At 46.6% G+C, this 17551-nt stretch overlaps 1 pseudogene; it reads left to right on the plus strand.

Annotated features, from left to right (window-relative positions):
* The first annotated feature begins 4971 nt into the window (after positions 1-4971).
* On the plus strand, positions 4972-7582 carry LOC136482302 (putative pectinesterase/pectinesterase inhibitor 45; annotated as a pseudogene).
* Positions 7583-17551: the final 9969 nt, after the last annotated feature.

The raw sequence follows: 17551 nt of genomic DNA on the forward strand, positions 1-17551 counted from the left end.
GACGGCCCCGAGGCGCGTTCGGACACGTGCTCGAGTCGGACGTCCGGGCGCTAGGTGCGTCGTACTCCCTTTGTCCATAAAAACATACAACTATGGGTTGCATGTCAGAAAAATTAGTTCACGTTTGACCAAGTTTCTAGTGAATAGTATTCATATTTATGGCTCCAAATTAATTTAATATAAAAATATATTTCATAATTAATCTAATAATATTTATTTGATATCATAAATATTAATATTTTTTATCTATAATTGGTCAAACTTAAGATACTAAAACGTGACACTGTGATAGATTTGCATATTTTCTTGGACGGGGAGAGTAATAGCAAACCTGGGCTATCCGTGCGAGTAGGGGTGTGTTTGGTTTCAGGATAAGGGTGGATGGGATATGGCCATCCATGGATTTTGGGATATGGATATCCATGTTGTCTATTTGGTTGGATGGATGGGGCGAGCCATTTTTTTGTTTGGTTGGATGGATAAGATTGCATGGGATGAGAATACTTGACTAATTATATCTATTATTTAAAAATAATAACAACTAATTATACCCTAATAAATATGCACTGACACTAATCTTATCATTATAATCAGTAATTAAAAATAAAATATACTCCTAGCACTATACTACTCTAATTGTCACACAAAATATGCGCTAATCAACATGTGGATATCCTCATCCGCCAGATTTTTGAGGGCCATGATATCCAGCATCTACCTAGAATATTCCCTGTTGTGGATATCCAGGTTTAGCTTGTCCATCTAACCAAACATCCTGTATCCATGGACATCCATAGAACCAAACACACCCTAGATGGATTGCCCAATCCAGGGCTTTGGGGATCTTTTGAGGGAATCCTGCACCTGCCTACTCCCTCTCATCTGACGCTTAAGAATGGGCAGGTAGTTGAGGGAGTCCTGCACCTGCCTACCCCCTCTCGTCTGACGCTTACGAATGGGCAAGTAGTTGGATTGCCCAATCGAGGGCTTTGAGGATCTTTTGAGGAAATCCTACTCCTGCCTAGTACTCCCTCGTCTGACGCGTAAGAATGGGCAGGTGGTTGAGGGAATCCTGCACACCTGCCTACTCCCTCTCGTCTGATGCTTACGAATGGGCAAGTAGATGGATTGCCCAATCCAGGACTTTGGGGGATCTTTTGAGAGAATCCTGCTCCTGCCTACTCCCTCTCGTCTGACGCATAATGGGCTGGTAGATGGATTGCCCAATCTAGGGCTTTGGGGATTTTTTGAGGCAATCCTGTTGCTGCCTACTCCCTGTTTTATTAGATGCTATTAGCTTCTGTTAAGATCGATCATGCATGTTTAACCACTGTTCATGCTTGATTAGTAATCTAAGTGCCGAATTAGATCTGTTTTATGCTATCGGTAAGTTTCTTTAGACCTTAGTAGATGCGATCTGAGGATAAGTTCATGATTAGACTAAGAATTTAGGGGGTTAGGGTTTAATGTTCATCACGATTAGTCTCAGATTAAGTCAATTTTTAAGAGATCAGTGATGTTTTCATCAAATTAGGACCCTGATAAGCATTAGGCCTCGATCGGCAGTTTAGGCTTGAATCCAGCCCAGTTTTCATTCCTGGGCCTAGATTCCAGAGGGATTCGTTCCTGTGGGTTATAGGTGAGGATTGGTTCCAGCCTGTAGAGGGGGTTGAATTGTCGAGACGGGCCGGATTGGAATCTAGGCTAGCCTTAACCGAATGCCTGTTCCGTGCTAGCCTGGTATTCATTCTGTGCTGGCCTAATTGGGGTGGAACGGACCTCTTTTCGGGGCCGATCCAAGAGAAACGAACGAGGCCTGAAGAAGATGAATTGGGCAAACCACGAGAAAAGTCCCATAAATTCCCAACCCTAACCCTAAGCATCAGATCCCGCGTGGCTCGTACCTGGATTATAGATCGGGTCATCGATGCAGGTTGTACTGCACCACAGCCGCACACGAGCGGATGGCTTGTACCCGGCGGCCATAGGCCGGGTCGCCGCCACCATGCCGGCTATGCTGCGCAGTAGCCGAGCTAGCCCGAGGCTCATACCCGGCGCCTTAGGCTGGGTCTCCACCGCCGCTGCTAGGCCACGCGGCATGGACCCACCACGTGGGCTCACCACCCCTGCCAACTGCGCGTGCGTGCTCGGATGGGCCGCTGTCGCCGCGCGAGGCCATGAGCGCCCGCCGCCGCCGAGGTCGGATGAGCAGCGCGCATCAGGTCGCAGCAGTCGACCGCCGCCGTGCGGGCCTAAGATGAGACACTGCCGTGTAGGCCTGAGACATGCGCGTCTACCACCTTCGCGTGTTGCCGCCATTGCTGGCCATCGCCGCGCCCGCATGAGGGCAAGCTCGCCGCGCGGACTGCGCCCGCAGGGGCCACCACCGCGCGCACTTGAGGGCAGGCCACCGCCACGCGCACTTGATGGGGCCGCCGCCGCGTGCGCACTTGAGCCTGCCACTGCGGGCGCCGCCACCGTTTTTGACCCAGGGCGTCACCGTATGCGCACCGGCCGAGTCTCCTAGACAGAGCCGCGCACGGCCTAGCCGCACACGCACGCTGGCTAGAGGACCGACTGACAATGGCTTTGGGGATGAGTGACCTGAGGATTGGCAATCTTGCTTGTGCGGTGTTTTCATAATGGGCTCAAGCAGGGGAGAAGAAAGATGAGTGAATGAGGGCCATAGTTTTTTATCTAATATTTGATAGGGACAATTGTCTGTTGACATCCAAAGTGATGGTCCTCTACTGGTAGACACCTACTTTGGAGCATTTTGCTAGAAGACACTCTCGTTCGGTGAAATTAGACCACAGGACATAGCGGACCGGTTGCAGCCGGTTGAGGAGAGAGAACATCGGTGAAATGACATTATTGCCCCTGTCGCTTTCTTCTTCCTCTCTCCCTTTCTCTTTTTTTCTATTTCCTATCCCCGCCTCCTACACCCGCCGTCGCGCATCAATCGATTGCAGCTCTGAAGCGAGCACACTGCAATTTCATCCAGCACTTGACGCAGGAGGCAAGCAGCGGGCGTTAGAGGCGGAGAGGGTGGCGGGGACAGGAAACAGAAAAAAAAGAAAGGGAGAGAGTAAGAAGAAAGTGGTAGGGGCAAGAATGTCATTTCACCACTATTCTCTCTCCTCAACCGGCTGCAACCGATCCACGATGTCCTGTGGCCTAATTTCACCGAACCAGAGTGTCTTCTGACAAAATGCTCCAAAGTGGGTGTCCACCAGCAAAGGACCATCACTTTGGATATCCAACAGACAATTGTCCCTATTTTTTATGAGCTTAGGAAGAATCGTAGCCATCAGTTTAAGATCGATGGTTGAGATTGTTTGGCATTAGGGTTTTCCTTTTTGGGCTGCTATTGGGCTTTTAAGTGAAGAACCGCATGGGCTGGCTCGGGCATGAGGGTGTGGCCTGGCGCTGTGCTTTTGGGCTGCTCCATGCTGAGTTGATTAAAGGCTGAATTGAGTTTGATGATTCCCACATAATCTAGTTCAGCATATTAGTAATTTACTTTTAAATTGAGTTTTTCAATTGTTGCTCATACTCATGCCGCACGATAAGTTCGGCCAACTGTGCATTGTTTCTGCCGCAAGAGTTGGCTATAAGTTTCTATCTGTTTCCGGTGGGCTATATTCTGATCCGAATTATGCTTTTCATTCAGATTTAAGTTTGCTCTACCATTAGCATCAGTGAATTAATTAGTGTCTTATTGCAAATAAATTTACGGTCCACATAATGGTGCATATTCCCATTTCATATAAAGCTTAATTTGTCTTTTTTTTGTGATATAAGTTACCTTTTTAAGTATGTTTTGGGAATATTTTTGCTAAGGATATTTAAGTTTTAGTAATTTTTTTAGTGCGATTTCCTTAGTTATCTTTATGCACTGTTTAAACAAGTTTTAAGTTTGAGATCTAACTTTTTAGTTCCAGCATTAAATTTATGCTTTCATGAGCATTTTATGTTTTAATTGATGCTCTAAGATTAAGTTTTGCATGAATTTGCATTTAATTATAATTCTTTATACTTACATATATATCCACCACTGTATAATAAGATGGTCTCTAGTTAAATAGAACCAATGAAAAGTTTAACTAGAGATTGCTCATAATTAATTTATGACCAACGTTGACTTTAATTATGAGTTATTAAGATGGATTTTGTTTGTTTTCTTCCCAACGGTGATGCAAATTAAAGTCCTTAAGCATGTTCTTAATTCCGACCAACGTTGATTTAATTGCATGCTTTAAGTACATCTTATATACAGCTTACTAATTGAGACATTATTTTGCTTCAAATTTTTCAGTAAATTTTGCAGACTATATAAGTACCATAGAACCCCTAAGTTACACTTTCCTACTTGGAATCATCAGGTGCATGCCATCTTCTCGTTTCCTTTTCTAAACTCGTTACAAATTAAATTGATCCGAAGAGGAAATATATCACCAAAAGCATGCACGTTAACCAATCTGTATTTTGTTGGCCAAACGTCAAATCGATCGGTGAAGATGGGCAAAGAATTAGAGGAAGTTTTATTTTCTAAGCCAAAATTTTATTTATCTAAACTTAGAAAGCTGTATACTTGGCATGGTTTTCACCTTTCCTGGGCACCTCAGACCGCATGAGTTGAATTTCACACACGGCCTAGTTGCAAAGCTGACCCCAGGAGGCCGTGAAAACGCCGCTGCTTGCCCATGGGCTAAGGCCGTTCCAAAGGTGGGCTCAATTAAAACCTCGTCCATCTAGGCAGATGCGTGCGTGTTTCGTCATCGTACATGGAACACTCCAGAAAATGCCTCCTTTCCTTTGTGCTCTATGGAGTATCGATTAGCGCCAACGCAGTGGTCCGTCTGGAGCTATCTGTTCGTCGTGTTCTATGACGCTTCCAAAAGGATTGCCCATCCAAGGCTGCTCTTTCTCGGTCCTCTCTGCCTTTCCCCAGGTAAGGGCGGAGGGAGAGAGAGAAGAAAGGGGAAGGGGGGCAAAACCGTCGACCATGTCGACGGCCTTCTCCGACTTCGGTCCGCTCACGGAGCGGCAGCGCGTCGAGAGGCAGCGGCAGCAGCGTAGGCGCGTCATGCTCGCCGCCGGCGCAGCGTCGGTCGTGCTTATCCTCATTGTCATGGGCGGCGCCGCCGTCGCGTACAACGCTAGCACCCAGGACGACTCGTCCTCGTCCTCCTCCTCGTCGTCCCCTTCCCCGTCCGGCGGCGGCTCGGGTTCCGGGTCGAACCTTATCAGCGCGTCCAAGAGCGTCAAGATGATGTGCGCGCAGACCGACTACAGGGACGCCTGCGAGAAGAGCCTGTCCAAGGCGGCCGCGAACGCCAGCGCGTCGTCGCCCAAGGACATCGTCCGAGCCGCCGTGGCGGTGATCGGAGACGCCCTCGGGAATGCGTTCAACCGGTCGGAGGTGATCAAGAGCAACGACCCGCGCGTGAAGGTCGCCGTCGCGGAGTGCAAAGAGATCTACCAGAACGCCAAGGATGACCTTGGGCGCACGCTCCATGGCATCGACGTCGGCGGCATGGACGGGGTCACCAAGCACAGCTACGAGCTCCGCGTCTTGCTCAGCGCGGTGATCGCGCACATGGAGACGTGCATCGACCGTTTCCCCGATGGGGACCTCAAGAAGCAGATGACTGACACGATGGAGTCCGGGAAGGAGCTGACCAACAACGCGCTGGCCATCATCGAGAAGGCCTCGTCGGTCCTGGTCGCGCTCCACATCCCGGGGTTCACCCATCGCAGGTTACTTGGCAACAACGAAGAAGAAAACATGGAGAATCAACTCAAAGTTAACCACTCGGACACGTTCCGGGGGCGTGACGCCGCAGCCCCAGCGGCCGACCGGAGGCTACTGAGCATCGACGAACCCAAAGTAAAACACTCGGGTACGTTCCTGGGCAAGCTCAAAGACGACGCCACGGCGGCCGACAACCGGAGGCTTCTCAGCGTCGACGAAGAAGAAAACATGGAGAATCAACCCAAAGTCAAACACTCGGGTACGTTCCAAGGCGAGCTCAAAGACGACGTCACGGTGGCCGACAACTGTAGGCTGCTAAGCGTCGACGAAGAAGGAAACATGGAAAATGAACCCAAAATAAAACACTCGGGTACGTTCCTGGGGAAGGGCAACGACGACGTCCCGGCGGCCGACAACCGGAGGCTGCTCGGTATTGAGGAAGACACCCCACAGTGGGTGAACGGACCGGAGAGGAGGCTGCTCAAGGGCAACTTCCAGGGCAAACTCAAGCCCAACGTGGTGGTGGACAAGGACGGCAGCGGCAAGTTCAAGACCATCAACGACGCGCTCAATGCCATGCCCAAGCAGTACACCGGAAGGTGCCAGTGCCTGAATGCATGCTCTTTTCTCATCGAAACCAGCAATGGACCGAGATTGCGTATGCATGCACCGATGATGACCCTTTCTGTCCTTTAATTTCGTGCGCGAGACAGGTACCTGATCTACGTGAAGCAAGAGGTGTACGAGGAGTACGTGACAATCACCAGGGCGATGGAGAACGTGACCATGTACGGCGACGGCGCCATGAAGACCGTCATCACCGGCAGCAGGAACTTCGCCGACGGCCTCACCACCTACAATCTACAAAACCGCAACCTTCAGTAAGACGAAAGCAAGCATCCCTTTCGTACGCGCGGTCTCAAATCTCTGACAGACGCGCACGCGCGGTCGCTGCAGACGCGCAAGGCGACGGATTCATCGCCATCGCGCTGGGGTTCCGCAACACGGCCGGCGCGACCAAGCACCAGGCGGTGGCGCTGCTGGTGCAGTCGGACAGGTCCATCTTCCTCAACTGCCGCATGGACGCGTACCAGGACACGCTGTACGCGCACTCCAAGGCGCAGTTCTACCGCAACTGCGTCATCTCCGGGACCATCGACTTCGTCTTCGGCGACGCGGCGGCCGTGTTCCAGAACTGCGTCCTGCTCCTCCGCCGGCCGATGGACAACCAGCAGAACATCGCCACGGCGCAGGGCCGCGCGGACGGCCGCGAGAGCACGGGCTTCGTCTTCCAGTACTGCCGCTTCACCGCCGAGGCGGGGCTCAGGGACGCGTCCCGCCCGCCCATCCGGAGCTACCTCGCCCGCCCCTGGCGCGAGTTCTCGCGCACGCTCATCATGGAGTGCGACATCCCGGCGTTCATCGACAAGGCCGGCTACCTGCCGTGGAACGGCGACTTCGGGCTCAAGACGCTGTGGTACGCCGAGTACGCCAACCGGGGGCCCGGCGCCGACACCGCCGGCCACGTCGCCTGGCCCGGCTACAAGAAGGTGATCAGCAAAGAGGAGGCCGACAAGTTCACCGTGCAGAACTTCTTGCACGCCGAGCCGTGGCTCAAGCCCACCGGGACACCGGTGAAGTACGGCTTCTGGGCGTGACTGCGTGAGGACATTATTTCTTGTGGCACGCATGCATGGCGCATCTGAGTCGGAGGAGAGCAGAGGATGCGATGAAGCAGAGGAGGTCATCGGGTCCTTATGCCTAATTTGCCTATGCATGGTGGATCACTAATCTTCAACTGTTGGGCGCATGTTGATCCATGGACGGACGAGACAAGGTGCTGTGATGCTGACCATAATCCCTGTATACTTATTTGTATTGTTTTGGATGCTGTACATGTATTGATGTATCAGATTTCTTTTTCAGTGTACCATATTATGAGTTGCAAAAGCAGTAAAGAGGATAGGCGATTCCTAGGGGCGGAAGAACTGATTTGTTTTTTTTTTAACTGAAGAACTGAGTTGCTGATATAGGAATGACTTAAACCATAGGACTTAACAACTTGCAGCGTGAAAATTAAGGGATTTCGCTACGAGCTCTCTGGTCAGGTCATTTAAGTCTTCTTCAGAGGGAGTTTGTCCATTCTCAGTTCACAAGTTCTTGAACATATGCAGTTTCCTGAACTTGTAAAACATTTGAGAAGTAACAGATGCACTGCTGACTGCTTATTGCAGCTCCTCTGTTGACAGAATAAAACGGAAGACAAATACTAGTACCCAAAGAAAAAACTGAATCTCCGCCATTTCCACATACTTGTGTTTAAAAAAGGCCCAATCAAACAACTAAATAACCCACCATTTTCTTACATTCTCCTCCACAGATACCATGTAGTAGTAGGACTATTGTGCTAGTATACCTCCTTGTTCGGCTGGCTGTAAAAACGGCTGATGGTGATGCTGATTTGTTGCAAGAGAAAAACACTGTTATTTCACTGAAACGGTACGGCCAATAAGTTCAAGCGCACATGGCCATAGTAGTAGGAGTATACGGTTACAATACTACTAAGACCCCGTTTGGCAGGGCTTCATTTCACTAGTGAAGTCATTTTTTTTGGCTTCAGCTCCACGAACGGTTCCAGCGGTGGAGCTGAAGCGGTTTTGGTAAACCGTTTGGCAAAATGGCTTCTCTGTGAGAGCATGTTTTTAGGGCCTGGAGGAGGAGCCGGGAGAAGCCATTTTTTTTAGCTCCATCCCACCCCAAATCACTGTGAGAGCATGTTTTTAGGGGCTTCACAAGTGAAGCAATTTTACTTTACCCCATTTGGTAGAAAACGGCTCCAAACAGCTCCTGAAACCGGTGGAGAAGCCCTGCCAAACGGGGCCTAAGCCTCCCTACACCCACCGAGGTTCAAGGATTTGGGGTGTGTCGCCCATAGTACTCTCCACCTCGGTCTGATCGTACTATCTTGATTTTCTTATTGTGCTGATTTTCAACTTCAGCTTTAAATATTTTGAATTTATCCAATGCTTCCGATCTTTCTTTAATTGGATAAATATTGTCATAACGAGAGTGGTCGTCTGTGAATGTTATAAACGAGTCATAACCATCCACATTTTTCATAGAAAAAGGACCACATATGTCTGTGTGGATTATTTCTAAAATTCCTGTACTTCGTTTGGCATCTTTCTTAATTTTCTTGACATACTTTACTTTAATGCAATCAATACATTGTTCTAAATCTGAAAATTCTAAGTGCGGGAGAATTGATTCCTTAACCAATCGTTCTATTCTCCCCCTCGAAATATGGCCCAAGCGACAATGCCATAATTTCGAAGAGACAGTATCAATTCTCTTCCGCTTCTTAGTTACATCCGCAGATGGGGAATCATTCACATTCTCATCACATACATTGTTCGCATTCTCAGCAAGAGATAATAAATAAAGCTTGTCTTGTCGAAAGGCAAGACCAACACATTTATTATTAACCAGTATCTTACACTTGCCATCACCAAAATGGCAATAAATTCCATCATCATCAAGTTTCGAAACACTTATCAAATTTCTACGCAAAGAGGGAACATAAAGTTCTTCTTTAAGTCTAAGTACAAAACCATTATTCAATTCTAAAGAAAAATCTCCAATGGCTTCAACACATTGGCTTGCACTCCATTTGCAACTTTAATCGTTCTTTCTCCTCTTTGCAAGGTTCTCGTCCCACTTAATCCTTGTAAGGAATTGGCAACATGAGTAGTTGCATCTGAATCAACCCACCAAGTGGATGTATCATAACATAAATACAGGGATTCATCTATAGATGTAATAAATTCATCACCTTTCTTTAGCAGAGATTTCAGGAAGTCTGGACAATCCCTCTTGTAGTGTCCCTTCTTGAAGCAGTGCTTGCACTGATCTTTTTCAGCTCCACCATACTGCTGATTCTCAGAATCCTGGGGTTTCTTTCCCTGTGAACCGAAGGAAGAGGACTTATCCCACTTAGGTTTTCTTTATGGTTTAGAATTCTTGCCATTAAAGTTCTTTCTTTTGTTATCCTTCACAAAATGAGCAGATTCACCTTGTGAGGACTTTATCCTCTCCTCTTCTTGAGCACACATTGAGATGAGTCTTTCTATGCCCCATCTTTTAGGCTGCATATTGTAATTCACAATAAAGGTGTCATATTCTTTCGGCAAAGAAGCAAAAATCAAATGAATCAAGAAATCCTTCTCCTTCAAATTCATTTCTTTTAGCTTAGATACCGTAGTGTTCATCTTCAAAATGTGCTCACTTATGCTACCACCAGTGAATTTCTCATTCATAAGCTTCTTAATAAGTGAACTTGATGTGGCCTTGGTAGACCCAGTAAATTGACTCTTGGTTTTCTCAAGATATTCTTTTGCAGTAGCACATTCATGAATTGAGCCCCTTATCTGATCTTCTATGGTGGCCTTGGCCACCAACAGGCACTTGCGGTTGGAGATAGTTCATTGCCTATGTTCAAGGTCATATTTCATTCTTATTTCAGCATGATCATGCTTTCGAGAAGCGAAATCAGCGTCAGATTCATTGTCACCTCTCACCAGGTCCTCTGGCTCAGTAGGACACGGTGAGGTGATGGCAAAATCGACCTCTCCCAACGCAAGTTCCAATTCATACTTCTCCCGCCACACACGATGATTGGTTCCATTGAGTGTCGGGATGTTGGTAATGTTCACAATGCATTTGCCTCCTGAAATCACACCAGAGTAAGTAAGAAACATTTATACATAAAATTCCATGCTTTAACTCAACGTTGGTCAAATTAAAACTTATAATTCATCCATGCAAACATTTTACATCACCGTTGGGCAGAAGTAAAAATAATGCACAATTTCTCATGAATAAAAAATTATAATATTATTATTAACAACGTTGGTCAGAAAATAACAGTATCATAATCGCATCAAAATTATCAGAAATTCATTTATCTTAAAATTAAATTATCCCGTTGGTTCAAATTTAATCAAAGAGAACAATAATTATCATACACAGCGGAAACATTAATAATCTTTTCATGTTATTATTTTCCAAAAGCACTAAAAAATTCATTGTTTTCTGAGTAAAATATCGTTGGATAAAATTTGCACAGAAAATTATATCAAAATTATTCAAATTCATCAAAATATGTATTTAAAATTGCTCCTGGAAAATAATAAGAAAAATTTTCTTCTTCTTCTTTCATTTCAGCCCAGTGCGGCCCAAAACGCGCTGAAAAACCGGCTCGGCCCAGAAGCGCGGCCCGGCCAGCAGTGCGCGCTGCAGCGGCCCAAGACGGCCCAGCGTCCGCGCGTCTCGCCCAGGCCACACCCAGGCCGCAACCTGGGCCTAGGCCGACAAAGCGCCTCGGCAGCGCACTCCCGCCTGGGCCTCGAGTTGGCCCAGCGCATCTCGAGCGTCCGTCTCGATCCAACGGCCAGGCACACGTTTCGTGCGGATCAAAAACGTCGCCGCGGCCGACGCCCTGGAAACCCTAGCGCATTCTTCTCCTCCCCTTTCTCACTCTTCGCTCTTTCTCAGCCGCAGCGATGACCGCAGCCATCGAGCAGCCGCGAGCGAGGAAGGCAGAGCGGGCAGCCATGGCGAGCCTTGGCGCCGTCGCCGGCCCCCTCGCCGGCGCGCGTGCTCCCCAACGGGTGAGCACGCCGCCGTCGAGCGGCCTAGCTGCGGCGCTTCCATGGCCAAGCCCGGCGAGCCAACGCCCCCGGCTCGGCTTCTTCTCCAGCGCCGACGAAAAAGCCGGTTCGGCTCTTCTTCTTCCGCGCCGGTGAAGGTTCATCCGACGAACCCTATGATATGAACACGCTAGGGTTTATGGATGATCTTTCGATGAGAGGCGTGAGACAACTCGATTTGGTGGATGGAGATGACGTTCGCGGCCCGACTACAGCCTTCCAAGACTGCGCCTTAGCAACCGATACACCACCTCCAAAGGCCATCACGATCTTGTGGAGCGCAATAACCAGCCACTAGGGCTCTCGTCCTGCAAGCAATCGAAGAACTAGCAAGAACAACGAAACAAGCACTGAATTTGCAAGATGAAATTGAAAACCTCAAACTGAATCTTATTATGAGTGGGGTTCCAAAGACAAGGAGACGGGCGGCTGAATCAGCACGCGCGCCTACAAGCAAGTAGTAAAGGCTAAACTTGATCTAAACAAAACCCAAGTGTTCCTGGTGGCGGCTAAGGGGTATATGACGTGTGGAGGATGACCACATGAGAGTTTGGGTCGTGCTCCAACCCTAGGACGCGTCCCTACTGGACTCTAAACGATACAAGCCCATTGGGCTAACTTAAGGTGGCGCAGCACCCTAGACAGAATAGACTTCTCGGTGATTTTTGGACTGTTGACGCCGCTTCTGAGTAGGTATGAGTATGAGGTCAGATCCGTATGAAAGTAGACTTTATTAGCTTTCCAACAAGTCCAGAATCACCCCAATCCAACTCCGTATGTAACCGTGGCGACCGTCGCAAGTTGGAGGTGTGCTGCAGTCCGAATCCAGCTTACGCGAGTCCTTTTTCCTTTCGGTCTTCTCCTTGATTCCTAATCAAAACAAGAGTGCACGTGTCTCCAAGATCTAAACAGGATGGACAAGAGCTCAAGAAGGAACTCACTTGATGATTAACTTTTCGAGCACGAGCACGAGTAATAGGACCAGCAGGTGTCGGCGTGGATGGCGTGGATGTATGATCGGTGTTGATGTCCTCATCATCCTCCCTTTCTTGAATTTGAGTCGTCCTTGACTCAAGCTCATCTTCCTCACCCAAATAAGGCTTCAAATCTGCAATGTTAAATGTGGGACTAACCCTAAAATCGTGTGGATTCAACCGGGACTTAGCCTTTTGACATGTTGTGCAGCGAGCAACAAATCTCTCCACATCTTATCACATCTTTGGCCAAAAGAAATGACCAGCAAGAATGTCCTCCGTCTTCTTCGCTCCAAAATGCCCCATCAAGCCACCTCTATGCGCTTCCTGCAGCAACAACAAGTGAACGAAGCTAGTTGGAATGCATAGCTTGTTAGCTCTAAACACAAACCCATCATTGACGATGAATTTGTTCCACGTTTTCCCATCTTTACAATGCAGCAGCACTTCTTTAAAATCAGCATCATGAGCATATCGATCTTTAATTGTTTCTAACCCAAAGATCTTGTAATCAAGTTGATTCAGCAAAGTATATCTCCTAGACAATGCATCTGCAATGATATTATCCTTCCCTTTCTTGTGTTTGATAACATAAGGAAAAGATTCAATATATTCAACCTATTTTGCATGTCTACGATTCAGTTTTCCTTGACTACGAATATGCTTCAAAGATTCATGATCAGAATGTATAATAAATTCTTTGGGCCATAAATAATGCTGCCATGTTTCTAATGTCCGCACTAGAGCATATAATTCCTTATCATATATAGAATAATTAAGAATAGGCCCGCTCAATTTCTCACTAAAGTATGCAACAGGTTTGCCTTCTTGTAACAAAACACCACCCAATCCAATTCCACTCGCATCACATTCAAGCTCGAAAGTCTTATTAAAATCAGGGAGTTGGAGTAGAGGTGCATGTGTTAACTTATCTTTCAGCACATGGAAGGCGTGCTCTTGTGCTTTGCCCCAAGAAAAGGGCACTCCCTTCTTTGTAAGCTCATTCAATGGTGCAGCAATGGTGCTGAAGTCCTTCACAAAACGGCGATAGAAACCAGCAAGTCCTAGGAAACTCCGCACTTGTGTGACCGTCGTGGGTACAGGCCATCCTTGTATAGCTTCCACCTTAGCTTTATCAACCTCAATTCCCTGTGGAGTGACAACATAGCCAAGAAACGATACTCGATCAGTGCAGAAAGTGCACTTCTCAAGGTTACCAAACAAACGTGCATCACGTAGAGCATTGAAAACAACACGTAAGTGATCAAGGTGTTCATCTATGAATTTGCTATAAATCAGTATATCATCAAAGTAGACGACAACAAATTTTCCAATGAAAGCACGCAAAACCTCGTTCATTAATCTCATGAAAGTACTAGGTGCATTAGTTAACCCAAAAGGCATGACTAACCACTCATATAGACCGAACTTAGTTTTGAAAGCAGTTTTCCATTCATCTCCCAATTTCATACGAATCTGGTGGTACCCACTACGCAAATCAACCTTTGAAAACACAACAGCACCACTCAATTCATCAAGCATATCATCTAATCGTGGAATAGGGTGTCAATATCGAATAGTGATATTATTAATAGCCCTACAATCAACACACATGCGCCATGTTCCATCTTTCTTAGGCACTAAAATCACAGGAACAGCACAAGGACTAAGAGACTCACGCACATAACCTTTGTCTAGTAGTTCTTGCACTTGCCGCTGAATTTCCTTTGTTTCTTCCGGATTGGTCCTGTATGGCGCACGGTTTGGCAAAGATGCTCTAGGGATAAGATCAATTTGGTGCTCAATCCCGCGTATTGGTGGCAGCCCCGCTGGTATCTCAATGGGGAACACATCAGAATACTCCTGCAAAATGTTAGCAACTGCAGGGGGCAAAGAATGTTGCATATCCTCAAATGAAATCAAAGCATCCTTGCATACCAAAGCATAAGCAACAGAGGTGGATGCATTGAACTCATTAATATTAGATTTTGTAGCAAGCATACAACGTCCTTTCAATTTTATCTCATCTTTGTCATCAACAACAGATTTGTCATTTTTATTGCTCTCGCTCTTTGCTTTTGCAGCCTTAGTAACATCAGATTGCATAATAGCTTCAAGAGACATAGGATGCAATACAATTTTTCGATCATGGTATAGAAACGAATATTGATTTGATCTACCATGATGCATTGAATCTCTATCAAATTGCCATGGTCTACCTAGCAGAATATTACAAGCTTGCATAGGCACAACATCACATTCAACAATATCTTTGTATGATCCGATGGCAAAATCGATTCGCACAAGTCTCGTTACCTTTGCCTTACCACTGTTGTTCAGCCATTGGATGTAGTAGGGATGGGGGTGTGGTTTGGTGGTGAGGGCGAGCTTCTGTACCATGTCACTACTTGCCAAGTTGTTGCAGCTACCTCCATCAATGATCATGCGGCACGAACGCTCCTTGATGACACACTTTGTTTGGAATAAAGTGTGTCGCTGATTTTGCTCCGCCTTCTCCATTTGTGCACTAAGCACTCGCTGTACAATCAAGCTCTCATAGTGCTCCGCGTCACCTGCATTAATGTGTTCTTCTATGTGTTTCTCACTACCTGCATAGTCAGCCGCAAGCAATGCAAGTGTATCTTCATCAAAATCACTAGCAGATGAACACTCACCATCATCTTTGACAATCATAACACGCTTGTTTGGGCAGTCACGCATCATATGGCCATATCCCTTGCACCGATGACATTGCATGTTGCTTGTTCTACCTGTCGATGCCACGGATGAAGTACTCGCAGCCGGCTTTTGCGCTATCTTCGCTACTGAATTGGTGGGGGCAGCTCGAGTCTTGTCACTAGATGATGGCGTAGGAGTACGTGTAGACAGAGTTGTAGACATGTGCTGCTGCCATGAACTAGCTTTCCCTACAGAAACATTAGTCCTTACGCTAGCACGTCGTCCCTGCACTTCCCGTTCAGCTTTACAAGCAAGATGAAACAGTTTGGTTACGTTATTGTATTCTTTGTAAGCGAGGATATCCTAAATTTTCCGATTTAACCCACCTAAAAATCTAGCCATAGCAGGTTCCTCATCCTCCTCTAATTTACAACGCAACATACCCGTTTGTAATTCCTGATAGTATTCTTCTACACTTTTAGAACCTTGTCTCAATTGCTGCAACTTATTTATCATATCACGGGCATAGTAAGATGGAACAAATCTAGCTCTCATGGCTCATTTCAGCGCATCCCAAGTTTTAGGTATGTTATTAGGATTTTTCTTGCCATATTCGATCCACCAAACAGAAGCAAAATCTGTAAACTCACTAGTAGCAGCCCTAACACGTGTGTTCTCAGGAAATTCATGGCATGCAAACTTTTGATCAACAGCAATCTCCTAAGTAATGTATGCATCAGGGTCATATTTACCATCAAAAGGAGGTATTTTAAATTTAATCTTACTGAAAGCATCATCATTATTGTGTACCTCGCGTCGGCGGCGGCCACCCATACCTCTACGGTTGTGACGTAGGCGACGTCGATCACGAGTGTTTCGATCATCATGTTCAGTATCACCTGTGTATTCTTTATCATAACTACCATCCTCTCGATCTTCCTCCTTCTTTTCTTCTTTATGCTGGTCTTTATCATTGTTGTGGAGGTCATAAAACGCCTCAGCAGAGCAGCAAGGCTTTTGTCTACACTAGCAATGGACTTGTCCAAACCTGCAAGCTTGTTGTTTGTGGCAATCTGCGTAGCCTCCAACTGCCCAAGTTTGTCATTTGTCACCTGCAAGTCATTATCAAGTTCCTCTGTGTGCAGCTTCACTTTCCTTTCAAAATGTTGTATGATGCCCTTTGTGCGAGGCGAATGTGGAATTTGGTTATCTTCGTCGGACCCTGGCATGGTTCAAAGACAAAAACAACAAGAAGGCAAGTGAAGAAATAAAAGCCCTACAACTACTAGGATGTAGCTACAGCAAGTCGCTCACTCTCCACCTGTTACACAAGTTCTTACCAGTTCTTACCTTGCTCGACAGGAGGGGTCGTCTACCAACAAGTCTGCAGCAATGGATGAAGTGTATCAGTGCCGCAGCACGAGACCTGTCAAGCTGTAGAATATGTGGAGCTATAGGTGGGCTGAAACAAGGAACGAACTAGCACCACGTTAGTTACAAAAAGCAAGCTGAATAATCGTTCAATCAACGGTACTGTGCTGGTCCTAGTCTAGACCGTGCTAGAGACGTGAGCCTGGACATAAAGGAGAGCACAACACACCACCCAAAGTGAACGAAAAATCTCTAAGATTAGCCCCTTTCTCTTCTTTTCTTTTGCTTCTTTCTCTTTTTTTTCTTTTTTTTTTGAATTTTTTTTTCAAGGGGCACTCAAAACTGATTATATGAACAAGAACACTCTCAAAGAGTAACTCAGCACACACACTTTTTCTGAAAGGGCAGGGATATTCCGGTAAAAAAAGATACTCTCTCTCTCTCTCTCTAGAGTAAGCCACTCGTTTAGATATGAATACTTGCAGCGTGGTTAGTTTGATATTTGTACCACAGGGTGAACTGATTCCTCGTCCGATTGGAACTTCCAATTCTACTCGGACTTGGCTAACAGCGAGGAATAACCGATTCCTTGATCCGACTCAAACTTGAAAACCTACTTGGATTCGGCCAACAGAGAGGAGCAGCCGATTCCTTGTCCGATTCAAACTTCAAACCTTACTTGGATTCGGCCAACAGAGAGACTATATGATAGCGCGTGTTGTGATAGGAAAGTGACAAGAACTCGAAACTCTAAGGGAATAAACTAAGACCAGCAATCCGACACACCCGATGCAACCGAATATTCAACAAGCCCTAACTAGGTAGCACTAGCCACGGCTCAAAGGTCTATAGGGTTGCAGGAAACTAATCTACTATTTTTTTGGCTTTTCTGGACTATAGGAAAAATAAAACAGTGAAGGATTGAAAGTCTCTCACCGATAAACCTTGCTCTGATACCAATTGATATGAACCCGCTAGGGTTTATGGATGATCTTTCGATGAGAGGCGTGAGATAACTCGATTTGGTGGATGGAGATGACGTTCACGGCCCGACTACAGCC

This window comes from Miscanthus floridulus, chromosome 9, assembly GCF_019320115.1.
Source record: "Miscanthus floridulus cultivar M001 chromosome 9, ASM1932011v1, whole genome shotgun sequence".
NCBI lineage: Eukaryota > Viridiplantae > Streptophyta > Magnoliopsida > Poales > Poaceae > Miscanthus > Miscanthus floridulus.